Here is a 7,684-nt window from a genome sequence, read left to right as displayed (position 1 = left end):
CCTCTTACGTGTTCAAGTCAAAGAAGAGCGAGAGGTCTCTCACTTTTCTTTTTTTTCACTTTTAATCAAGAGCTAGATGTGACTAAGCTGAGGAAGGCATGCCAAAAGCCAAAACAGGCTGGAAAGCTGGCCCTCTTGCCTGAAACACTAAGCCACATTGAGAATGCAAAGGAATAACCGAAGGAAAGTAGAAGTGCTATTCCAGTGAACACACGAATGATAAAAAAGCAAAATAGCCTTATTGCAGATATGGTGGAAGTTTTAGTGGTCTCCTTAGAAGATCAAACCAGCTACATCATTCTCTTAAACCAAAGGCTAATCCAGAGCATGGCCCTAACTCGCTTCAATTCTATGAAGGCTGTGAAGTGAGAAAGCCTCAGAAGAAAAATCTGAAGTTAGCAGAGGTTGGGTCATAAGGTTTAAGGAAATAAGCTGAGTCCATAACATAGAAATGCTAGGTGAAGCAACAGGTACTGATGTAGAAGCTGCAGCAAGTCATCTTGATGATCTAGCTAAATAATTAATAAAGGTCACTGAACTGAATGTCAGATTTTCAATGTTATTGAAACACCCTCCTATTGAAAGAACATGCCAGGACTTTCATAGCTAGAGAGAAGAAGTCAATGCTGGCCTTCAAAACCTCAGAGGACAGGCTGACCCTCCCATTAAGGACTAATACAGCTGGTGACTTACAGTAGAAGCCAATGGTCATTTACCATTCTCAAAATCCGAGGGCCCTTAAAATTTGTGCTAAATTTACTCTGTGTTCTATAAATGGGACAACAAAGGCTGGATGATAGCACATCTATTTACAACATGGTTTTACTGAATATTTTAAGCCCACTGTTGAGACTTACTACGTAGCGGGGGGAGATTCTTTTCAAAATATTACTGCTTGTGGACAATGCACCTGGTCACCCAAGATCTCTGAGGAAGATACGCAAGAATAATGTTTTTTTGCCTACTAACACAACAGCCATTGGGCATGTCATGGATTAAGGAGTAATTTTGATTTTCAAGACTTCTTATTTAAGAAATACATTTCATAAAGCTCTAGCTGCCCTTGATTAGTGATTTCTCTGATGCATCTGGGCAAAGCCACTGAAAGCCTTCTGGAAAGGATTCACCATTCTGGATGCCATGAAGAACATTTGTGACTCATGGGAAGAGGTCAATATATCGGCTTGCACAAGAATTTGGAAGAAGTGGATTCCAACCCTCATGGATGACTTTGAGGGGTTCAAGACTTCCATGGAGGATGTAACCGTGGTGGAAAATAGCAAGAGAACTAGAACTAGAAGTGGAACCTGAAGATGGGACTGACTTGCGGCCATCTCATGATACAACTTGAACAGATGAGGAGTTGTTTCTTATGGGTAAGTAAAGAAAGTATTTCTTGAGATGGAGTACACTCCTGCTGAAGATGCTGTGAAGATTGTCAAAATGACAACAAGAAGTTTAGAACATTACCTTAACTTTCTTGACAAAGCAACTGCAGGATTTAAGAGGATTGGCTCCAATTTTGAACATAGTTCTACTGTGGTTACCATGTTATTAAACACCATCACATTCTAGAAAAAAGTCATTCATGACAGGAAGAGTCAATTAATGCAGGAAATGTCACTGTCATCTTATTTTAAGAATTGTCATGGCTGGGGCGCCGGGGTGGTTCAGTCAGTTAAGCATCGCCTTCAGCTCAGGTCATGATCTCAAGATCCTGGGTTCAAGCCCTGCATCAGGCTCCCTGCTCAGCGGGGCATCTGCCTCTCCCTCTCACTCTGTGATCTCTCTAATTCTCACCCTCTCTCAAATAAATAAATAAATAAATAAATAAATAAATAAATAAATAAGAATTGTCATGGTCATCACTCTGATCAGTCAGCAGCCATCAACATCAAGGAAGACCCTTCACCAGCAAAAAAAAACTGGAACTTGCTTAAAGCTCAGATGATGTTTAGATGAAGCCAATGCTCATTTACCATTCCTAAAATTTGAGGGCCCTTAAAGAATAGTGACCTTAGGAAGTATTTTTTTAATTATTTAATTTAATTTTTTAAATTATTTAATCTCAGAATTCCATACTTGGAAGGACTCTTTGTTGGGGCCCTTGGCAGCACTTGTTCTTTGCACGTCCAGGTAGCATCTGTTGGGCAGGGAGGCATGGCAGGGGTGGGAGTTCCTGCATGTTCTCTGCCCCTTCTCTTTCTTGTGCTTGATTTCCTAAAAGGACTTGGAGGCCAGAAGTTTGAAGTCAGAGTGTCAACAGACCACAGTCCCCCTGAAAACCTGGAGGAGAAAGTTCCTTGCCTCTTCTAGCTTGTGAGGTGCCCAGAAGCTTTTTTTGATTTATGTCTACACCACTGAAGTCTCAGCCCCCACCCTCACATGGCCTCTTCTTTTCCCTGTGAGTCTACCACGCGTGTCTCTTGTGATGATACTTGGCATGGGATCTAGGGCTCTCCTAGATTAACCTACTGCAACACCTTTCTAAATTCAAAACTGAGGATGCCTGGGTGGCTCAGCCCTTAAGTGTCTGCCTTCGGCTCAGGTCGTGATCCTGGGGTCCTGGGATAGAGCCCCGCATCGGGCTCCCTGCTCGGCGGGAAGCCTGCTTCTCCCTCTCCCACTCCCCCTGCTTGTGTTCCCTCTCTCGCTGTCTCTCTCTGGCAAATAAACAAATAAAATCTTTAAAAAAAAAAAAAAGAAAGAAATGACAGTCATGATGCAAACTGATTAAGTCATTTTAATTGGGTCAAATGACCCAGTTAATGGGAAATTTGACCTGGAATTTTCCCAGATAAAGAAATTTTTCAAGTACTTGAAAAATTATAGTTTAATTATAGTTTAACTCATGTTTGGAGCTCTTATTTCCTCTTTCTCCTCTGTTTCTTTGTCTTATTACTTTTTTTCTTTCTTTTCATCTAGCTATGATGGGAACATTATTCCTAATTTAAATAAAGAACAAGAAGTGAAAACAAAGGGAATCATGGAATGATTCTCTCTGTTGTCTGAGGGGAGAGGCACCACATCGGCCTCTTGGACTGAGATGCAGATCCTTTGTTTCCCGTTGAGCTTTCTTAGACCCATCTGTGCATCTGTCTATGGGTATTCTTTTTCCAGCCTTACTAAGTATAAATAGTTTACAAGATATTTTTTTAAATTTTATTCCACAAAACAACTATTACACAATAGAATGCAGATCTCAACCTGTTTTTATGACTAGAGTGCTAGATCTAGTGTCTATGTTCTGTGTTATTCATTATAAAAATTAAAGATTTTTATATTGAATTAAAATAGAACCAAACCCAGCTATGCACTGTTTATAAGAAATATGCCTTAAACAAAATAGAATAGAAACACTATGAAGTATTAGATAGGCAATACAAGGTCAGTATAAATGTTTTAAAAATGCATAGATGATATTTGTTTCAGATAACACAGAATTCAATATATTAAATGGGACAACTGTTATATTTATTTATAATATATATATTCAAAAAGATGAAAATGGCAAGCATGAATATTTTTGTGATAAATAACATCAAAATACACAAAATGAAGTCTGCAAGAAGATGAAAGTGTATTTCAAATTAGTATCCCCATGCAAAGTATTATTATTTCATATAATAATTACTTCAGTTATTGTCTGATAAAGTATAAATTAAAGGAGAAACTAAAGGATAGAAAGAAGTGAGTCTTAAACTATTGAGTTATGGATTGTAGCATAGGATGAAAGAGGTCTCTCTCCAGCAAAAAAAAAAAAAAAATATATATATACATATATATATTTATAAGCATAAATTTTGCATGTTTTTATGTGATTCAGAAACCACTGAAAGCTCTAGTTTAGGAAAATCTGTGTGTAATTGGCTACAAATAGTGTATACTTAAAATTTTGGAAAAATGAGCATATAAGTTAATGCCAAGTTTTGTATCCTGACTACTTTTCTTATAGAATTTATCACAAATATCAATTTATATTACTTTTAGGTTTATATTTTGGTAAGCTCCTTGAGAACAGGTACATTATCTGTTTAACTCATAATACAGTGGCATAAAAACTCTAAGGTAGTATCATCTTTTCTTACTTTGTTTCTTTAAAATCAACCTTGAATTTTCTACCACAGTCTTAGAGGTCAGGACTAACACAGCAAGGAGTTTCCACAACATCTAGGTAAAAGTCACTAAATGCTGTTGTTTCTCACTAAAGTCATTAGGACTCTTTGGGGAAACGTCTAAATCCATATCTGGTATATAAAACATGCACAATAAGCTTAGATGGTCTAATAACAAGACAAGGAAGATTTCAGTGACTATTAAAAAAGACACATTAGCTAGCTTTAGGAGGCTTTTGTTGACCAAAACTGGAATAATGTGAAACCAATTAAAAACAAACAAACAAATGAAAACTATGATACATTGAAACTCATTAGATTTGTTAAAATATTTAGTTTATAAGGATCTAAAATATATGGGTGTACACATACCTACACACTCCATAAACATTCATGTACACTCACATCCCTATTTTTCTTTTCCCATTTGGAGGATATTTGCTAAACAGTTCATTATTTTTGTGAATAAATAACTTATCTTGGTTTTCATTTATCATTTATTTTGATTTTCCTTTTCAAAATTTTACATTAGACTAACCAAAGTACTTGATGAGGAGATATGGGTAACCAGAAATTGATGAAGAAATGTTTAGAGTTTAGAACACTCTTTAGAGTGTTCCAGTTTATAAATGAGGAATGAATGAAAGAAATAGAATATCCCCATTTGCGGGGCACTCTACATCTATTTCTTGCAGACTTCAGTTTGTGTATTTTGATGTTATTTATCACAATGTATATCAAATGTTTGATACTTTTCTTTAAAAAAAGTTTTACAAAGTCTACCTAGAACCTACTGAGACTTTTGAAGTAACTTGAGTGAAGAATCTGACTAAATTTTTACATTATTTAACTGATTTTTTATAGTTCAATAGCTCACAATTAGACCATATTTTTGGTGAGTCATGCTTATCAAGCATTTCCAAATTATTCACATTAGTCTTCAAAAAAGCATCACTTTATTTTCCCATTATCATTTAATAACTTAATTAAATTATATAATTATAAAACGTACAAGTGGTACAACAGTTTTAGGAATAAATACAGCTGATTTTTAGGAAGCAAACAGATCAGTTGCTAAGAAAGTACATGGTAAACTTACAAACTATCTTACAAGTCATTCACTTGCTGGGCAGCAGTCAGTATAATTTCCAGAAGAAATACTAATCTGGTAAATCAATTAAGCATCAGTTGCTACTATTTCTTCTTCCTGATATAGCCACAAAACCACCTGCAATCTGCAAAGAACCTTATGAAAATATAGGGGCTTTTGGTGCTTCAAGAGTCCAGGTAAGTGTCATTTTCAATTCTCCCCTTCTTTTCATCAATAAAAAAGGCAATAAATGGCCAACTCTAATATTTGGATTGCACATCCATTGGGTTCATATTTGATTCTTGTTTTCTCTCTGGGCTATAAGTGACAGATTCGCAGCTAATCAATTATGAGCCAATTCATTACTTTTTTTTGGCCCAGCAATTCATATGGAATAAATTAGGAGTAAGGTTTATTTGTAAAAAAACAAAACAAAACAAAACAAAAAAACAAGAAACAGACCAACAATAACTACAAAAAAAAAAGTTAAAGGGCAGGAAGTTTACAATTATCTTTCCAAGGTAATAAAGTTGTACAACACCAGGAAGTAGTTTTACATACTGGAAGTATAACTTTAGACTTATCCACCCTGATCGGCTCCCTCTCCAAAACCAGATTTTACAAGGGAAAGCATTTATCCCACTGTTCATAATGGTTTCTTTCTGATGTCGCCCACTGAGCAAATAGCCAGGTGACAAGACGAACCTGTTAGTATGTGATGAGGCCAGCATTTTTAGACTGGTGCCAAGAGAGAGGCGTTTGAAGTCTGTCAAAAGATGAAGTAGATGAACCCATATCTTCCCCCAGGTGCAGGGAGCGTTACAGGTGTATTTTACTTTCTCCTGGTACCAGTGTTAGGAGGTACCTGCTTCTAGAGTCCATGACATCAAAGAGACTCTCTATCGAAAACTTTGGGCTCTTCACTTTGGATTTCTGACAAAAAGTAATTGTACGGTTGGTTGTAAGTCATCATGAGTAGATTATTTTGCTATGTGCAGTTACTTGTATTTCTATCAGTTTCTATGCAACTTGAACCTCTGTAAGAAAAATAATGTAAAATTATGGGACAGTAATATTTTGTAAAAATAAGCAGCTATTAAAAATAATAACCTGAATATGAAACAGTTGATGTTACATATTTATGGGAAAAAAAGTGTTGTAGAACATGAATTTCATAAATTTAGTTTTTATAATTATAATATTTGATTATTATATCATGGTATACCATATCTTATGAAATTATATATATTTGAAATAAAAATGTCATGTTGTTGTACAGGCAAAGTTAATTAACTCTGGATAGATGTATTTGTGAAATGAGGATATATTCATCATTTTTACCCTATTAATATGTGAACTGTTGATTATTTTAATTGAAGATGCATTATTAACGTGATATTTAAAAATAAAAGGGAAAGGAAGAGCTTAAAATTATTCCACTTCATTAATTATGAAATACATGTGAGTTCAAATAAAAATTTAACATCTTCATGTCTATTACTGGGAAAAAATATTAAAGGCCTCTTACTACCATGCATTTTGTTGAAAAATCAAATATTCAACCATAACCTTTTTCTTTCTTTCTTTTTTTTTTAAAGATTTTATTTATTTATTCATGAGAGACAGAGAGAGAGAGAGAAGCAGAGGAAGAAGTGAAGAGCCCGACGCGGGACTCGATCCTAGGACGCTGGGATCATGACCTGAGCCGAAGGCAAACGCTTAACCATCTGAGTCACCCAGGCGCCCTCAACCATAACTTTTTTCTTACAGAAAGCAATTTGCCAATAAATATTTTAAATGCATTTGTCCAAGCAAATTTCTTCTTTTCTCAAGAAAATAATGAGAAAATTAAAATATCAGTATTTACAACTGTGCTGATTGTAAAATCTAAGTACAAAATTGATAAAATTAGAAACAAATCATCAAGGGAAGGGGGCCGAGGCCGGGTCACCTTTACCTGGCCGAGAAGGCAGGGGTTTGGCTCTGGCAACCGCTCTGCTATATGGTTCGAGATCCTGCCCGGGATGGGCGTCATGGCCGTGTGCTTGGTCATCCCCGGCATAGCCACAGCGCACATCCACAGGTTCAGTAAAGGGGGCAAGGAAAAAGGGTTGCCAATTATCCATATCAGTGGAGTTTGATGCAAAGAGATAGGCGGGTCTCTGGAGTTAATCGTTACTATGTGTCAAAGGGTTTGGAGAATATCGATTAAGGAAGCATTTTCCTGATTGATGAAAAAACTCAGTCGTACTCATCTACCCCTTCGAGAAGGTTATGCAGTGTATTAATGTAGTGCATAATAAAAACAACAAAAAAGTAAACAAAACAAAACAAAAAACAAATCATCAATGCCTTTGTGAGGAAGCAGTTATATAAATTAAGTCTTATAAAGCTGATGAACAGTTTTTCATATGAAAACAATGGCTTATGTGGCCAAATAAAGCTAACATTTAACGAGTCCTTACTAGGTATCATTTAC

General features: G+C 35.8%; 1 pseudogene; it reads left to right on the top strand.

The window, feature by feature from the left end:
• Positions 1-249: 249 nt before the first annotated feature.
• On the top strand, positions 250-7,429 carry LOC112809733 (NADH dehydrogenase [ubiquinone] 1 alpha subcomplex subunit 1 pseudogene; annotated as a pseudogene).
• Positions 7,430-7,684: the final 255 nt, after the last annotated feature.

Source organism: Callorhinus ursinus, unplaced genomic scaffold (genome assembly GCF_003265705.2).
Source record: "Callorhinus ursinus isolate GAN/ISIS: 27379988/994484 unplaced genomic scaffold, GSC_fseal_2.0 scaffold60, whole genome shotgun sequence".
Classification (NCBI taxonomy): domain Eukaryota; kingdom Metazoa; phylum Chordata; class Mammalia; order Carnivora; family Otariidae; genus Callorhinus; species Callorhinus ursinus.
The sequence above is the reverse complement of the archived record's forward strand: the minus strand, read 5'-3'. Positions and strand labels throughout refer to the sequence as shown.